The following is a 20,047-nucleotide window of genomic DNA, read 5'->3' on the forward strand; positions in this document are numbered from 1 at the left end:
AGGGGGCTCAATCTAATAACTTGTCCAGGGTTTGAACTTGTGTATCAGCCTTCAAAACACTCTTTGCACTAAAATATACTATCCAAATAATTTATAACACAAATATTCCATGTCTTCTCTTTCACTTTAACAAATATTTAGAGGTGATAATGTAAGCCAGACCCTGAGGATACAGAAAAGTAAGACATGGTTCCTTCATGTAGAGGCCACCATTGGTAGAGGGGGCAGGCAGGTATAAGAAAGAAGAGATTGCTTTTTTGAAATAATGCAGGTCAGAAAACAGCCTTTTGAAATTTGGCTTTTGACAGACTTCGATTCTCCAGACAAAACAAGTTATGTGTTGATGAGATAAATGATGGAGTCAAATAATAAGATATTTATTTATATACACTTATTACCTCCTTCCATAATCATCAAGTTGTATTTTTCCTAGCTGCTTTTAAATCTGAGCACGTTTCCTTCCTACTTCTGCTAAGATTGATAATGTGACCAGACCTTTTCAGTTACCATCATGAAGAATGAACTAGAGGAGAGGAAAGTTGGGGAGCAGCTGATTTAGCCTTCACTTTTTGAATACAGTGTGTCCGAATGGATAGCTCTATCATGTTTCTTTCAGTTCCTCTTGGATTTGGAGGAGGGGGGCAGAAGGAATATTTCTATTGGGGAAATTGAACTGCAGTGTGGTACATCCTCCTATCAATCATTACTAAAAAGAAAACCAGGGACATGGATTCTCATTGGCCAAAGTATGTTTTTGTGGGCATTTGCTTTCCATTTCACTTTAAGAAAACGTATAGCCCTCGTATTAAGAAATCAAATAATTTATATAATTGAAACCTTATTAATAGATTTTAATCTGTTTTAAAAATTAAACATTGAATCACTAACAAATTAGATCTAAACAAACAGTTTTATTGTTGGAGAAGGATCATAGTGATGGGTTAATACAGTACTTGTTTTTTTATAAAGAGCACTATGTTTAGTACATTTTAGAAATAATTCTGTAAAACATTAAATTTTACAATGTGAAATTAGAGGCTTTAAAAATTGAGAATCACTATACTGTACACCTGTAACTTACATATTGTACATCAACTATACTTCGATAAAAAATAAAAATAAAAAATAAATATAAGGAAAAAGAAAAATAGATTTAGAGAAAAAAATTATCTGGAGAAAATTTAAGTTATATACAACAAATTCCATTTAATAGGAAATAACATTTTGGACAATGAAATATTTCCATCCCATGATTTTACTCTGTGTCGAATTTTTAAATAGATACTCTGAGGTTACAAAATATAAAAGCAACCCTTTATCCCTGGGGAGTTTACACTTTAATGTGGGATAAGTAAACTATGTGGTAGAAACCTAAATGACAAAAGCTAAAACAGTTTATGAGAAAATCTAACTACCCACAGAGGTAGTAAACTTGCTAGAATCATAGTCCTCTATGGCTGATTTTTTGTTAATGGGGTACCCATCATTTATCTGTGCCCTTCCTTTCAACTGCCTTTCAACCAGCAAACTGAAACCAATTGTTCCATTTAGAGATTATCTGTCAAGCACCATCCAAATTGAATACTATCAAGCAGCAATTACATGAGCTCTAGCACAGGTTATCTGCCTACTAGCAGCACATGGTAAAAGAATGATTGTTTTGGAACTCCATTAGTTTCGTCACATCATACATGATATATGAGCATCACAATAAACATCATAGGTCTTCGGAATTATAAAATATCTCTTGAACCTAATAGAAATTAAGAGTACAAAACAAACATTTAGAGAAAAAAAAAACTAGTCATGTGCTAGAATAATTTAAAAATATACATTTATATAACCAGGTCAACATCTTTTGTTACTATTTAATTCCTATATGTCAACCCAGCTGTATCTCAAATCTCTAAAGCAGTGACTGCTTCAGATTCAAATTCAGCAAACAGCTCTGCTGGGTGTCTTTCCTGATCTTCCTCACCCCCCTAGACGAAGTGCTATTCCTCTGTATTCCAAATAGCATTTATATTATCTCTGTCAATTGCATTGACACCGCTGTAGATTCACTGAAACACTTTCTATTGGAAAGCCCACGTTTGCTCTCTTATATTGCTAGAATATAAGCTCCTCAAGCTAGTAATTTTGCCTTACTTAATACCTCAATATGTAAACTGAATACTTATAAACAACACTGCCTAGGCACAAGAATAATAAGACCTGAGTGATAGGTGTGATTCAGGAAAATTATTATTACTATTATTTGAACAAACTTGATTCTAGTATTTACCAAAAAATATATAGTTGAGAGAGCCTAAATATAATCTTTCTGTATAGCATGTGACATTAGTTTAGTATCCATCATGTTCTTTTATATCCCATTGAACATTTAATAAATTGTATTAATATCTGATTTAAATTTTTAAAGGAGATAAATGAAAACTTAACAAAAATAAAAAGAAAGTCTTAGTAAATCATAGGAACTTGTTATCTTGAATAGAGGAATATAAGACTGGCCTTATTTTTAAAGTAGGAGTTTGTAAACATAGGTAGGAGTGGGTAGAATTTTTGGAAAGAATCAACTGGTGTCCCCAAAGCAGAGCTAGCAATATCCAGTGTATGTTGTGAGGATGGCCCCCAAAGGGGAGAAGCTTGTTGAATAACCCACTATTTTAAAGGAAAATTTCATTCAAAAAGCCTCATACATGATCTCATTTTCATTTTGATTTACTAGAGGCATATGGTAGGCATATCAACAGTACCCTTCAAATCAAAATGAATCATCATTTAGGAATTTCTGAAGGGGAAATAGTCTGACTGCACTTGCCAAGAACCATCTGCTCACCTACCTATGTCCCTTAGAACCAAAGCTTTAGGATATCCTTCAAAACCTTTTCTTTTGTTTCTTATTATGTAACGTATGACTGAAATATTATTGCACTTGATTTTTTTGTGTAAAACAGGATTAATCACTTTAAAAAAAAGAATGAGATGCCTTTACTTGATTTTTTAAAAAGCCTTCCTCTTAATATATTTAAGACATCTAAAATGCCTTTTTCCTCAGGGTAGCACTACTGTTCTTTGGTGCTTGAGTTGATATTGCAATTTAATACTGCACCTACAAAGAAAATTACAGTTTTTAAACTGTTTATTCCAAGTGCTTTCAAAATGAAGACACTGCAAAAGTGGTAAAAGTATGTTGTTGAAAAAAATGAGGTAGGAGGTTATTAATTCCTTCAAGATCAAGAACATTGCAAATTCAAATGATCCCACTCATTATCAATATGGGGTCCCTTTATGGGTTTGCATATTGTAATATGTTCTTAAAATGAAATAAATAATGACTTTGTAGCATCAGCTACAAAGCTGATGAATCCCTTTTTTTTGCTCTGAGATTGCTGTGTGATAATGTATATCAAGAATATAAATGAAATTTTAAATCTTTTTACATTTAGGTTTTTATGATGTTTTATGCATTTTTAAGAATTTTGAGTGACCCAGCTTTGTAAAATAAACTGTCTTGTAAAAAAATTGCATTAGCATCATGTGTTTCATGTAGCAGTTACTCAAATAATTTTTGTTTTCAATTGAATTAAATTATATCCATAGTTGCTTATGGAAGGAGCACTTACTTTGTAATCTAGGGGGAGGGGATAGCTCAGTGGTAGAGTGCATGCAGGAGGTCCTGGGTTCAATCCCCAGCACCTCCATTTAAATAAATAAATAAATAAATAACCTAATTATCACCCCCCCAACACCAACAAAATAATTTTTAAAAAAATATTTGTAATCTATAGGCCTGGTGGCCTTGGGCAAGTCATGTAATTTCCCTGTCTTTCAGTTTCTTCATCTGTAAAATGGAAACAAGATTTCATAGAACTGGTCTAAGGATCAATGCTTTTGAGTAAAAAGCCCCTAGCACATGACAAATGGTAGGTACAAACTATATCATAGCTATTATTATTATCCAACTGACATTATTGAAGTAATAAAGTTTTTACACAGTTACATCAGCAATTGCTTTGGGTCATAGACTCTGAGAAAGTATTTGTAGTAAGGATACAGAGAATTTAGGAAAATAAAAATAACGTGTAAATGAAATTTGAAAAACTTTTTGAAAATGTAAGTACCTCATACAGTTCTGCCCGTCTGCATATCTAATCAGTCTTTTTAAAAACACGCAATAAAAGTCCAGTTTAATACAGTTCATTATTGAGTTAATAGGAAATTGGAGATTTGACCTAATAAAGCAGATCATTTTATAGCAGACCAACCCACAATGCCATTATAAAGTTTGGAAAAGCCTAGGATCAGGGTATACACATATATCCATCCTGAGAACCAGTGGATATTTGTAAGAGCTGGTATATTAGTTTCAGTACAATGATTGTGTTTACATTCAAATATATCAGAAAAATTTGTTTAACCCTGTTACAAATAAAAACTATTCTAAAACTATACTTACCCTCTCTGGGAAAATTTAAAAAAAAATTAAAGTTGAAACAAATGATTGAATAAATAATTCAAAAATAACTTGTGTAGATAGCTGGAAAAAAACATTAAAACTTGAAAGTATAGATGTAAATCCCAGTTATCTGGAATTCAGTTTTACTAGTACATTGATTGATCACTTACAGTTTCTTCTATTCTCTGCTTACCTAGCTGCCACTTCTCAACTATGAAGGGTTTGAAAGACAGCCAGGGCTTTTGTCAGTAGCACAGAATAGTCATTTTAAGAAGATGGTGGCCAGACATGTAGAAACACATAAAGAAAAAATTAAGGTGATAGGTCTAAATTCAGGACAATCAGCATGTTTATGATGGGGAGGTGTGGGCTAGCCTCATCCCAGGTGGAAGATGTTAGCGTGAGAACTCACGGCATTAGCAAGCTATGTCACACAAAGAGGGGGATGATTCTTCTGTGTAGAGACTTAAATGGCAAACATGGTGTATGTGAGCTGCAGTGACAATTTATTTCAGTGGCCTTAAAGAATTTATATATACCGTAGAGTTAATTAATTATATGGCATGTATAAATTATATGAGTGTAAAATTAAGAGCCAGTGTATTAATATGTGAATCTGTGTTTTGTGGGAATCTGTGGTTTTGTGACCAAAGGTCAGAATGATACTCATTAACAAATCACAAGCTTTTTTTCTACAGAAACATGATAAACATCTGGAGCGTCGGCCAAACTTTTCAATATTCACCTAAAATTTCAGGAATATTCAACATTTCTATAATAATTTTCTTTAGTTTTTCATAGTATTGTTTTGTTTCCGTGTTTTGTCCTGAGGTCTATATTTTTTTCTTGGCATTTGCTGTAATTACAGATGGAAGGTTAGAGTTTAGTATTTGCAGTATCTTGCTGTTGAATTCAAAATTGTCAGTTGATGGCATGTCGATAGCAATATAGTGGGTGATATTTATTTATTTTCATACTGCGAGTGCTACTTGACTCTGTCTGAATGTTTTTTTGTTAGAAGATTTTCTTTGCTTTATAAGCCTACTTTATTTTGGCTCTTGAATATGTCAAACAAAATTCTTTACTTCTGCCCTTGGTTATAACACCTTTTATTTTTGAACACTTAAAATGTTCTCCAATCTTTAACAATAGTAAAGGCATTGGCTATTTTAATGAATTAGTATGGACAACATAAAACAAAAGAAAAGCCTTTGTTTTGTCATTTGATGATTATGATAAAAACATAGGAAAATTAATTGATTTTCTTTTCCAAGAGAAATTGTGTTGGCCTTTTTTGTATATGTTATTGCACATGAAGGTTTGAGTTTTTGAATTCTCAGTAGTAAACAATGTGTAAATTTGCTTAAAATTACCCAAGAATGCCACAAGAAACTGTCAGCTTTGTGGTTATTTCATTACAAAGTATAATAAATTCTAGGAAAATGGGACTAATTGTGGTAACTTGCATTTTACACTCTATAAACACTTTCCTTAATCTTGTCCCTTTGCAGTGAGTTACAGCAGAATGCCTCTCTCTTTTGTGGCCTTGTTGGTACAGCTTGGCACCAAGTGACATCAGATTAGCAACGGGGCTACACTTTGTGAAACTGTTTATGGAAGTGAATTTGCCCAGTTCAAGACTGTATTTTTTCCTATCTCCAATCACCTAGCAACTTTAGATTCAGGCAGAAGTTGGAGTTTATTTTACAAAACATGAAAAAGCTTTTAAACCAACGTCTTTGAGGTAAATCTGTAGCAAAAGTGAGGCCACCTGCTGTTAAGAAAAGTGCTTACACATTTCAGCACTTTTCCGTCCCCAATAGAGGGTACTGCTGAGTAAGGCACTGTCATTATCGTTCACATCCTATAGGTGGCACCAGTTCCCGTAGTTTCAGAGCACAACAATGGCTTGATTTGCGGGTCTAAGAATAAAGCTGTCATGAACTCATGTGATCTTTATCCTGTAAGGACTCTTCTTTGAAATGTGATACATGAGAAAATTACCTTTAGTTTTTAGTGTCTCTTTTAAGGTTTAAGTGGCCTTTCTTTCTTTCAAGTTCCATTTTATATTTTAAATCATGTCCCCAAACAAGTGTTGTTCACAGCCATAATTTTATGGTGTTACTTTATGAAGTATAAATCTCTAGGTAATCAGAGAGAAAAACAAGATAGAAACATTTTTTTCCTTTTCCCTTTTCCCCATTAATTACAAGAATAATCCATGATTGATTTTTACTGCCGATGCAGTCTTGGGAAGGAAATTCTGGTTGCTATACAAGCATGATTTTCCTCATGTTCAGGAGCTGAGTGGTTAATGGTTTAACATTGCCATTCAACTTCTAGGAGGCTTTGAACCAAATTGTAGCACCTATAAAGTGATTTTGTAACTGTCTTTAATAAATACCGTGGTTTCCCACTAGTGGACTCAGAACTGAGGAAGTAAGTAAGCACTCTTAGAGTGATACAATCACCTCTTGCCTCTGAGAAGCTGCAGAGTCATTATCAGTATAGCTGTGACACACACACACAGACCTCCAAGATTAACTCTGCACTAGGTATAAAGTTTGTTACTCATTTCATTTTAATGTCCAAAGTGATTTATTTAAAATTTTTTTCCTTGTCAGTTATTTAATTCAGAGTGTTGCAAAATCCTAAATGAAACTAGTGTTTTGGTTCAGGTTAAAACAGTTAAGTTTACCTGAAATGTTTATTCAGAAATTTATTAACCTTTGCCTTATTGTTCAAATACATTATCCAGTAACTTTAAAACCATAATTTATTTAAATTAATACCAAAATCTGGGAACTCCTTATCTTTCTTTTAAATTTAGGAAAGACTAGGTTCTCTTTATCATTTGAGATAACAGAATAGTAAATTAACTTCAATATATGAGAATCTAATATATCTTGAAAGGAAGAAGTTAAACTCTCACTCTTTTGAAGCTGACTTGTTTTTATTAATTAGACACCTTTTAAGTGCTATTGAATCTTAGTTTTTGGAATTAACGTACTTCTAAGAAGTAATACATTATCAAACTAAAATTAAAACATACATATTTATATACATTATATATATCATATACAGATGTGCATGTGTACATTTCTTATAGATAAAGGAACTGTAGCTTTATGAAGTATGAAACATTTGGATTATACAAGTTAAAAGATATATGCCTGTATCTATCATTCCACATATCAAAACATTCATTCACCTGTATGTTCAGAATGGTGTTTTTCATAAAGAATGTTGAGTGTTACATATATCTTCACATTGCATTTGATGGGTATGAAAGGAAACAGAATTATAAAAGAAAAATGTTTGCTAGGAACCTTCCATGCTCTTATTGTCTATCTATTGTCTGCTGCTTAACAAATCCATGTTGTTTTTTAAAGCAGTTACTAGGAGCAAGAGTACAAATTATTTTTGAATACTCTTAATTTATATGTTCACATGAAATCTATTTTTGATGGCATATTGATAATTTAATTATGTATAAATATATTTCTTTTGTCCTTGCTGTTGTTTTTGGCATATTTAAAATAGCTAACGGCATAGCCAAAATCCATCACTTTACAGCAAGGCTCTTTTGGTTATCTGTTAGCATTGTATTCTCTCTTTAAAAATATTTCAGCCAGATACACACCAAGATATTACAAAATGAATTTTTTTTTTGCAATTCTTTTTTTAGAAACTTTTGTTAAAATTGATCTCAATTTCTTAGTTTCTGACGTAATTGTTAACATAAAGGTGATCACCTAGCTCTAGTTTGTAAATTTTATGAAGTATTTTAGTAACATGGTTTATGTCCTTCAAGGAATTTATATTGCTGTTTAACAAGATATTCCCTAATATTAAAGTTGATTTTACTTTTTGTAAGTAAAATTATTTTGCTGAATGAAAAAGCTTTTGATGAGTCAGATACTATGATTACTTGGAATTGTTTTCAGTAATTGAAATGTATGTAGATTTAAAAAATAAAGTAAAAACATTTTAGGCATCATAAATATGGAAAAAGAAAACGAGATATTTGGTTATTCTTGAATGGTTTAGACTCACTTAAACCCAAGTGTTAGTATTTCTTTTCAATTTCTTATAATTAAAAGTTCTGCTGACCTATTTAAAAATGATTTTGCATTTTACTTCATCATATTCAGTAATAGCAAACTCTAATATTGTGGAACGTTACCTAAAAGATGTTCACAGAAACTGTTTACATGTTTCAAAGGACAGAATAAGTTTAACTTGCATATTCTGAGGGGAATTTTTGGGCTTAAGATGACAGACTGATAGGGAAAGACTTTCAAGAGAGGAAGCACAGTGACTGATAGGTCTGAATTGGAGAAAGCAGCAGATACAATAAACCCTTGATGTAATGGTTGATGAGTAGAATTTCTCATTAATTGAGTTTTTCTGTTTAACCAATTATCCATCCATACACACTACACATGTGACCAGTTTTGTAAGCTTTAGAATATAAGATAACTTTAGACACATACTAAAAGGTAATTGCTTCTAAAAAAAGTTATTCAGGAGGCCCGTTGGGATCTTTAGTTTAACCGATTACCATCATGATCATCTTTTGCTATTTGAGAGTCCTGTTTATGAGGGAAAAGAATTGGACAATGATTGAGTTTTCTGGTTGCTTAGGTTCCCAATAAATGAAAGTGTTAAAATATTAATTCTGTAAATTTAAGTAAGGATATTTATTATTTAAAAACAGTGAGCTAAAATATTATTATATAAGCATAGTTCCTTTCTGAGTAGGATAATTTCAAATAACAGGGCCTCAGGCACCTTTTTCCCCCAGTGGCTTTCAACAAATTCTTGGATCCTAGAAATTGTCTTATCCCAGGAGAGCCCTGTTCTTTCACAGGCCTAAAACTCTTTAGAATCCATGTTGCGTATTATTAATGAGCATTTTTTTTTTTCTATGTGGGGAGAGTGATGATTGGAAAGGGCAATTAGTATCATAAACATGCCAAGTATTCCAGTATCTGGGGAAATTGTTCTTTCCTTTCGTGGATGGCACATTGTCTTCATATGCATCTGATGTCATGACCCACAAAAAGGGCCCGTTGAGTCCTGGGCATATAAAATCAGGCTCTGCCTAAAGTTAACATCGTAAAAGGCACCAACTCTACCATAAAGAATTATGATGCCAATGCTATAGCTTCGAGTGCTCTTAAGTCAAATCAACAAGTATACATAGCATGCATGCTGTGGGCAAGATACGCGCTTAGCATCGTATGAAAACACAATGAAAACTCCTGCAAGACATTTTCCCCTTCAGGCCTGACTCACCTGCCCCATCTGCTCTCGCACTTAAAAAGGCAGTATGGGGATAACAAAGCCCAGTGTAAAGTTTAGCTTCCCTACTTTAACATTGAAAGCCAACTACACGTTCAATTTAAGAATTTTTTTCTTAGTCTCTCTTATGTCCTTCTGTAAAAACAATGATGAGATCAAAATTAATTAATCACGAATTCAGCTGCAGTCATTGAGCTTCAGAATTTTTAAGGTGTAGGGATCCAACAGTATCTGTCCTGAAGTCCTTTGGAGTCTAATGGACTGTAACAGTCGTAAAGTCATCACCCAATTAATGTAATACAGAAACAGGCAATAATTGCCCTTGTATGTATAGAAAGCCTTTAAAGGAGTAGTTGTAAATACTTGATGGCACAGCCTAAACTGGAATCCTAAGTTCTTGACTTCTAATCATAGACCACTGTGCTTCTAAAGTTTGTGAGTTGAGTGTTGAGAATTCAGAGGCATATGAACGTATGAAAGTATTTATGTAGCTGAAGTTCTAAGGGAAAATAATGCTGTAGCAGTTCTCATAATAATACGAAACAAAAATGATTATATGAGAAATTACTTTTTTTCTTTGTATATTTTTTATTGAAGTATAGTCAGTTTACAATGTTGTGTCAATTTCTGGTGTACAGCATAATGCTTCAGTCATACATGAATATAAATATATTCGTTTTCATGTTCTTTTTCACCATAAGTTACTACAAGATATTGAATATAGTTCCCTGTGCTATAGAGTATGAACTTGTTGTTTATCTATGTTATATTTATTAGTATCTGCAAATCTTGAACTCCCAAATTATCACTTCCCATCTCCTCCCTGCCCCCAGTAACCATAAGTTTGTTTTCTGTGTCTGTGAGTCTGTTTCTGTTTCATAAATAAGTCTGTTTGTCTTTTTTTTTTTTCTAAGAGTCCACATATAAGTGATATCATATGGTATTTTTCTTTCTCTTTCTGGCTTATTTCACTTAGAATGGCAATCTCCAGGTCCATCCATGTTGCTGCAAATGGCATTATTTTATTATTTTCTATAGCTAAGTAGTATTCCTTTCAAGTAAAACTGGTTTTAATCAAAAAAAGAGTAACCCCAGAATACCCTTTGCATTCTAAAATTCCAACAATTCTGTGATTCCCTTTAATTTTAAGGGGTGGTATGAATATCCTCTGAGACTTTAGTAGTATATAATGCTGGCAATCATAAAAATAAATTTCTAGAGAAATCTGAATAGTTGTCTCTTTAAAAAATGTTTCCTCACAAAATCCTTAAAGGGCTGAAGGAAATTTCTAAGAATTAGGGGATTGCTCCTCAAGCAGTGCTGTAAGCCTTCAATCTGAAGCACCTGATATTAGTACCCCATTCCTCCTTTGTAGAAATTAGTGCTCCTTATTACACAAAGTCCTAATGAGAAGAACTATGTTCCAAAGTGATCTGAGGATATTGGGCAGGAGACAGATGAGGTACTGTTAGCAGAAATTGACAAATGATTCTAATATTTATACTCAAACACAAAGGACCAATAGTAGTCAAGGTAATCTTGAAAAAAATGAAGAAAGTTGGAAGATTTACACTACCGAATATCAAGGCTTATTATAAAGGTACAGTAATTTAAAGAGTGTGGTATTGGTGTAAGTATTGATGAGAGTCTGACAGAACATTGTGGAGTCCAAAAATAGACCCAAGTATATATGGAAACTTGATTAAATGGCATAGGTGCACTGCAGAAAAATGGAGATGGACAGTGTTTTCAGTAAACATTCTGGGCCAACAGTTTAGCTTTATAGAAAAAAAAAAATCCTGATCCCTTACCTCACATCATATACAAGTATCAATTCCAAGTGGATTATAAATCTAACTGTGAAGCATAAAACAGAAGTTCTAAAATAAAGTGAGAGTATCTTAATGTAAAAAGTATGTAAGAATATCTTTATGACTGAGGTAGACAAAGATTTCTTAAACAGAATAAAAAAAAACCATTTGGAAAAGATTGATAAATTGGTTTATATTATAATTAGGAACTTCTGTTACTGAAAGATACTGTTCAGAAAGGGAAAAGGCAAGTTACAGAACAGGAGATCTTTGCAATGTATATGACTGATAAACGACTTGTTTCAAGAATATATAATAGATTCTTACAAGTCAACGGAAAAAGAAAGAATCTAATTTCACAAATGCAGAAGACATGATCAAGTTCTTTACAAACAGGATGTCCAAATGGCTGACAAAGAAAAAGACACTAAACCTAAATAGTCACCACAGAAAAGCAAATTAAAACTGTAATGAGATAACAGTGCACCCCCAAGACAATGACTAAAATTTAAGAAACTGACAAAACCAACTGTTGTCATATACAAGAATGTTCACAGTATTATTCACGTAGCTAAACACTGAAAATAATGCAAATGCTCATCAACATTAGAATAAATAAATAAATTGTGGTTTATTTGTACAGTGGAATAGTGTAAAAGTGGAGAAAATTAATCAGCTACTTTTATATAAATCTGGATGAATCTCATAAACATAAGGTTGAGCAAAAGGTGCCCAACTCAAAATAACACAATATAATAATGGAATTCCATTTATATAAAGTTTAAAGGATGATAGAACTATAGTGTTAGAGATCAAGATAATGGTTACATCTAGGGAGGAGAGAAATGGCCCAAGGGAGGCTTCAAGGGTGCTGGTAATCGTTCATTTCTTAAAGTGTGTGGTGGTTATGTGGATGTGTTCACTTTGTGATCATTCTTTCAGCCACAATTTTATTATTTCTTTGTTTTTCTGTTATGTAGATTGTACTTCCACAAACAAGTTTAATTAAAAAAAAAAAAAAAAAAAAAGAAGACCCCTGAGCAGGAGAATTTACCCCTGAAGATTGTTGGTTATTTTCTTGGGGTTCGGTTTTTATTTTTTTGGTTTTCTTTGCCACTAATTTTAGTATTCATTCTGCTTTCTAACCAAAATAAGTTATTCTATGTTTGTGTTATTAATGCTTTATTCAATATTGATATTTGTAGGTAAGGGGTTTGGAGATTTGGGTTTGCTCTAGTTTATTTATTTTTTCATTGTTTGTTTTTGCTTATTATGTTAAGCAGAATTCCTACATGAAAGGTACTATTTTGCTAGACTCTAGACAAAAAATATTGTATATAAAGAGGCTGTTCTTTTCTTCTTTAAATAGATAAAAAAATTTCTATCAATTTTAATCAGTTGTAACTTATGTTAAAGACAATTTGATACAGAATAAGATTATGACAACAACAACAACAAAAAGAAGAGAGGTGACAGGAGTTTGTTTGTTTGTTTAAGCTTTTCAAATAGAGAGCAGAGGAAAAATAGGCCAGAAAGTGGATCAGGAACTCTGGAGGCCCTTTTTCTGACTTGGGGGAGGTGGTTCACAGATGAGATCATCAGTAGTGTTCACTCAGCCACCAGTTCATAGCGTATACTGATGTCGTTCGTAGAATGCCATACATAGGACTACAGGGTGCTGCAGGCTCCCTTCTTTACCTATGTGGGGTAGTGTCTGTGGACCTGAATGTTGTCCAGGCCAGGAGCTTTAGTCATAGAACTTAGAGCTATTGAGTTTGAGCACATGTTGCTCAGCACAGATGCCACTGCTTCCTAAAGCCTTTCCTGACCTATAAGTTTGGGCCAGGTGCTCCTCTTTTGTGCCGCCACAGTACCAATCCTTGGCATGTGTACCCCAACCCCCTCCAGACACTGTGAGATTCTTGAGGGAGTAACTGTCTTGTTTACAATTCAAATCCCAGTGCTAGCCCGGCATGGCGCCTCGTACTGAATAAAACAGTTATGCGAATGAATGTAAATCAGATATTCATAGCATGAGCAGTGCCAGTGTTTAACCATTTTGTAGATAGTTTGATTATTAGGAAATATATAATTCTTGATAGCACTTAAAATTAGGAAGAAGAATTTGGGACTCTTTTTTCAGGTACTTGCCTTTAATTGTAGTTGTTGTAGTGAAGTTTTACAGTAAAGTAGAAACTTGAAAAGGCCTGGTATTCCTGGTTCCAGAACACAGCACTTTTCTCAAAGTAATTGTGTTCTTTTCTTGAAAGTCTCTTGTTACTCAATAATATGTGAAATCATTTTTTCCTGATAATATACAACTTAGTGTTATTTTTAAATTGCCATTGAATCATTTAAAACCAGAAAAGAACTTTATAACAAAGTTATTACAGGTAAGTGTCCCAAATGTTTTGGGTTTTTGGTATTTCCTTTATTGTACAAAGTTGAAATATGAACTATAGTCATGATTATAATCAAATAGAGAAGGTAGGCTTGAATTTCATATTTTTACCATTGGTGTGCTTTCTGTCAAATTAACTGTGTTTTGTAAAAGTGAAAATTTGACATTAGAGTCCTAAGAACAGAGATGCATGTCATATCACAAATATAAACTGTTTAATTTAAAGACAGTGCCAAAACCAGATAACTAGAGTGAAGACAAATGAAATTCTTCCTTTTGTATTGTTTGTTGTGTGAAGGCAATTATGAGATATGTGAAGTGGATGTGAGTCCTCACATTTCATCATTTTGTGCATTCAAGTGGACAGACAGAAGACCATGAGGCCACTCAATACGGTGGCTCTCCAGTGGATTCAGCTGTCACCTTTTCTAAAGTCTTTGATATCACCTCTTCCTCAATGAAGTAATTCTGCTTCAGCAGGTAGAGTTTCATATTCATGGCCTCTAGTCCAGATTCCAAATGCTCTTTGGTATTTTCTTTGTATCATGGAGCATTTGGGTTTTGGGTAGTTTTTGCCTCATATTCACAGTTGGTTTATTAAATTTTCTGTAGTGTGTAAAGAAAGCTCTGAAATTGAGGTTTTTCACATATAATTATATGAAAAATATTTTAGCTATATGGAAGAATGGCATGGAATATACGTCTCCTACCAGCAGTAACAACATTAGGTCTCCAAAAAACACATTGTTTTTCATACGTTTATTTTGCCTATCCTTAGGGGTATGAAATGTGTATGTCTGCCAGTAGTATATAATTCAATAATATTTGTATTATTTTAGTAACTTATTTGTAGAGTGATGTTCAGTTGTGTTACTATGAAATAAAGTCTTCTCCAGGACATTTTTCAAGTTCAATTATATTTATTACAAATTAGAAAAGCCTTAGTTTTATGAGGCCCATTTAAAATATTTATTAACATTTCAGTTTTTATTTTTCTAAATTTGGACTGATTTCACTAGGCAGTGTTTTCTTGTTTTGTTGTACTATTGAGTTTTGGAATTTTTTGTTCTTCCTCTACCTCTAGTGGTTTCCAGATCTATTTGATCATGGAACACTTTTTATATTATGATGTCATGACAGAACTCCAAAATGAACTCATGAGATATATAGAGAATTATAATACTTGAATTAACATTGACAGAATAATAAACAAACTTTACAAATGAATTACTATGAGAAGTAATAACTGTGATTCTTATGCTTTGAAAATTTTATAACAGAATGGAAGAAATAATGGTAACATATAAGAAAAATTGGATTATTTTATAGAGAACAAGAAAAATTCAATTTAAAATGAAGTTTTAAAAGGCTTTCAATGAGAACAAGGTTTTTTTTTTTATGTCATCTTATCCATTTAATACAGGAACAATGTATCATAGTTGGATTTGGGTACCAGGTGCAACAACCAGTTATATTATTGTATTTTGTTTTGATGCATAGAAATTAAGAATCCTTTTCCACACATACATGTTGTATGAAAAGAAAAAACATACAGATTATTTTGCAACAGTTAAGTGCTCTTGAATCAGACTGTTCCAAAAGTATTTAATTATTTAATTTCCAACAGCTCACTTTCTCTTTTTTCTAGCAACTAAAAGCTCTACTTTCATTTTGAAGTGTTTTGGATTTTGAGCACATGAGTATTATAACTCACATTCTGAAAGCAGTATTTTACTAAATGAGCAGTATTTTAGTTTTATTTCTCCCCATTCCAGCCTAATAATTCAGTAAGATCTAAATTCAGCTTTACTGTCTTCTTTGTAAAATGCTTAAAATTAAACGAACAGAAGGAAGAAAAGGAAGAAATGGAAACAGTGAAGAAGTCAGTTAAGAATGATAAGTAAATGGAGAGTATGCCAGAGATTGTGACAAGGTCTTAGCTGTTTCCATTTTTTGAGATATCCAGCAGGGCATGCCAAAGACTGGAGGGGGTGGTAGGGGAAGTCCAGTCGAGGGCCATAAGGGGTATTAAGAGAATTTTTAAAAATAGTAAAATTGAAAGTTGATCTGCTGTTAATTATCACCATGTGCCAACATTTTTTTTTAAATGCCAGTGATAAAAACATTTCTCTTTACTGGGGTAGAACACTTCTACCATGACCCACCCCTTAGTGCACCATTGGCTTCCAATGTATTTTAAAAATGAAGAAAATGCCTAAAGAAGGTTACAAAAATTGTGGAATATTTTAAATGTCCTAAGTTAATAAAGCAATTTTTCTAGTACAAAAATCAATTTAATTGAGCTGTTCATAGGGTGATTGCATAATTTATAAAAATATTAATTCATAGTACACGGTAATGGTGGTTTTTCTTTCACTCTGGTCAGTCTGTGTCTTGTGACTAATATATATGACCTCTGTTTGATGATTTTTGTGACTGTGAAGCCTGAACCACACACTTTTCTTGCTGCTGTTCTCTCGCTCATTGCACCCCCTGTCTGATTGGTAACTAATTGCCTTAAGGGTAAGTTGAGAATAAACATTATCTGAAACTATTAACAAATTTACATAAAATCTTGGAAAGCATGAAATTCAGAAAACGTTTTCCTTCTTTCTTTTTAAATAAATTAAATAGCCAGACTTAGTTCTGTTAATACTATTGATTCATCTTTCCCCCTCCAGCTTTATTGAGATATAATTGACATATAATTGATTCATCTTAAATCCAGATGCCCGCTGACCAACTTTTTGAAATGTGATGCGCTCACTAGTAGTTTGAGTACTACCGATGTGAGACTGTTATCATTCTAGATCTTAATTAGGATTTTATTGCTCTTTGGATTTTGAAGGACAGAGGGAAAAAAGGGAGGTATTACACATAAACCTTAGAGACTATGTGAAGGTTAATGAAATTGTCATAAAGCTTTTGGGTTCTCATTTGTCTACAGAATGCTAGCATGTGAGAATGAAGGATAGTCACTAATTTCTAACATTCATTTGAAATTTTAACAGAAGTTGATCATATTTGCAAATGAAGCTTAGTCTATGGATAATTTAAGAGTTTATTTCTTCTTAAGGTTGTTATCAACTTCTATTAATTTAAATTATTTAAAAATTTTTTCTTTTTCCTTTTTTTTTTTTGATGTCAGTACTTCTATCCAACATGGACCATATTAAACTGTTAAGTTTCTAAAGTGTTCTAAGTTTTTCAACTCCTCTTATTTCTAGCTAAGAATAAAAATGTGAAAAATATTTCAGAAGTTAAAAAAAAAATGCTGCTTATAGTAAGCAATGTAACTAAGCTGTTTTGCACCTGGAAGTATATTTGGCCAACATAAATGAGGGCAAAAACAGTGATTGACTATTGTGATGACATCTCTTGACACATCTTCCTTGGACCCAACATCAGTGATGGTGTTGATTTGTAGGTTGGCTCTTCTTTTACTGCTTGGTCCATCTTCAGATCTGATCAGTGATGATGATGATGATGCAATTCATGACAAAATATTTTTTATTGAATATTTCCCCAGTGGGAAAATGAGATACAGTTCTTTAAAGAATACATAAAAATATAGGCTTTTCCTTAAGGCACTTGTACCTCCTTTAGGGATTTGTAGCAGAACATGCTTCTTTGTAGTTATTAAGGCTAAGTTATCAGATCTTTTGGGGACATACTCTATCTTATTATTTGCTATATTAAACAATGATCAACAGAAATAAAAATTACTTTGAGTCCTAAAGAAGTTCTAGAAAAGGACTTTAGAAGAAAGTCGTCTATGCCAGAACCTTAGGCCTAAGAAACAAATACCCTTGGGTATACTGTGTATTTAAAAACCAAGCAACAAAACTTCTTTTCGCTTTTAAGTTTTAGTTCTGAATTTCTACTCTTCCAGTCCTGTTTGAAAACTTGCTCCTTCTCTGTCTTTTCCATCTGAACAACTCAAGAGTACATACTCTTATTTTTTGTGTTGCAAAGCACTAATCAAGCTATTGATATTCTAACTGTAAAAGTTTAAGTTCTAATATGACAGACAAGTTCTGATATGACATTATTGATGATAAAAATAATTTTTTTGATAATAATGATTTTTGCTTTTTTGTTGTTCTTCTTGATGAAAATTTTCCCTGGGCAAGTTGGTGAGGACATTTTGACCACCTGATTTTTACCAGCTGCCACTGACTTTTCCTTTTTGAAGTGAGACTAAGCTTTTGACAGCTCTTTCTTTGGTAATTCATAAAAGAAAAAGCCTTCAGGAAAAAATATTTGTACTTGACTTTAAGGGGTAACTAAATTTCTTTGTTGTTTGTTTTTTGGAATTGTGTTAAAGAAAATTGTGAAATTGTAATGACTAAGTGCATATTTTTGAAGGTTTTTACTTTGTTTATTTCCTTCATCAAAACAAAACAAAACAAAACAAAAAACCCCAAGCAAACCAGTAACTGTTAACCCTAATTTATTTTTACTCTTCAAGTGACATTACTTTTAACTGGCTACATTTGGATAATAAAAGCCATGGATTTCAAACCACTTAGTAATTTGGTTTCATTTTTAACACAAATAACACCTTTTCATCCATTTTTATATAAACTTCAAACAACGTATGTTTTAACTTACTGCCAAATAAGAAGAAATGTGTTACATTAAAGTGCATGTTGTTTGCTTGCGCATTTGGAAATACCATTCATTTTATAGCAATTTTGAGTTATTTTTCTGTCATTTTGTATTCCTATTCAAAGAGACATACAGAAACCCTCACTCAAAACAACTCCCTTAGGGTTTACTCCTGGATGTCAGTAGACATGAGCAGGAGGTACAGTGTGCAACAAGCTTAGGTCACGGAAATGTCAACTCTCGGTGACTTGCATTTATTCTTATTCTTTGAATTGTGTCCTCTTGAAATTCTGTGAGGGGTATTTTAATATATTTCCTTTATGTTTAGGTGGATCAGGGAGAGATACCACCTCATTTCCTCCCCTGCTCTTGCTGTTGATTTAAAAAAATTTAGACACACTCATTTTCTAGAATTTGGTCCAAATTTTAAAAATGTGTGTATTGCCAAGGGATAACAAATATAGAATGTGAAATGTTAATAACACAAAAGACTAGGACATAAACCTGGAAACTTCTTCAATGTTAAGATGCAATTTTAAGTGTTAGATTGTTTTTAATATAATGAAGTGAATCAGATGTTAGAGAAATTCAGAGCAAAATAGAGTTTATTGCATCTTGCTCTTCCTTTTGGGAACTTGAGATGGTTTTTTTGGTTGAGAATTCAGAGTAGTGAAGGGATTAGCAGACATGGATACTAACACCTGTTTTGCTTCTAATTAGCTGTGTGACCTTGGGCAAGCCATTTTATTTTCTGAGCCACAGGGACTCAAGTTCTCTCTAAGTGTAGCAGTTTAAGTTCTGATATGACAGCCAAGATGGTGCAGAATCACTGCAGGATGGTGTGGTAATCTCCGGGAGCCAGAGGGGTGAGGTGCATAAGAAGTACTGCCTCAGATTTAGTATCCTTGGGTAGAATAAAATTATCTGGGGAAAGGGATTATTAAAAACAGGTGATAAGATGTATGTTCCATCGTTTTCTCTTTTATACCTCTTATAAATTCAGTTTAGTAGCCATCAACAAAAGATGGGTTACTATTTTTCTCAAATTAAAAAGCAGCACGGCTGTTACAATGATGGGTGTACCACTAGATACACATATATATTTACAGCCCTTTCTGTATTTTCCTACAATGTGAAAAGTTTCTTAGAGGGATCTGATTTTTTTCTAGGGTTCTGCAGCAGATTCTATGGCAAGCTCTCTGTCTGGAATGGGTGTGAGATGTTTTGTTACCTGAGTGGCCAGTTTGCCAGTTTACTGTCCTTGTCTGTCTGCTATATTTACAGGATTGAAGAGCATCACAGGGCAAGATGTGGAGGAATAATAGAAAAGCTCTTCTGGAGCTTCACAGTGGTTCTGAGACAGTAGTGCACTGGGAGGTTAGAAAGGATCACTTCTTGCAAAAAAAAAAAAATATTTTTAAAGCCCTTTTCCTTTTGCACTTTAAATTATACCAAGAG

General features: G+C 32.9%; 1 protein-coding gene across 3 annotated transcripts in view; it reads left to right on the forward strand.

The window, feature by feature from the left end:
- Nucleotides 1-20,047, forward strand: part of CAMKMT (calmodulin-lysine N-methyltransferase) — a 316,073-nt gene that overhangs the window by 83,216 nt on the left and 212,810 nt on the right. The window lies entirely within an intron of this gene.

The sequence above is a fragment of the Camelus bactrianus genome, chromosome 15 (genome assembly GCF_048773025.1).
Source record: "Camelus bactrianus isolate YW-2024 breed Bactrian camel chromosome 15, ASM4877302v1, whole genome shotgun sequence".
Classification (NCBI taxonomy): Eukaryota; Metazoa; Chordata; class Mammalia; order Artiodactyla; family Camelidae; genus Camelus; species Camelus bactrianus.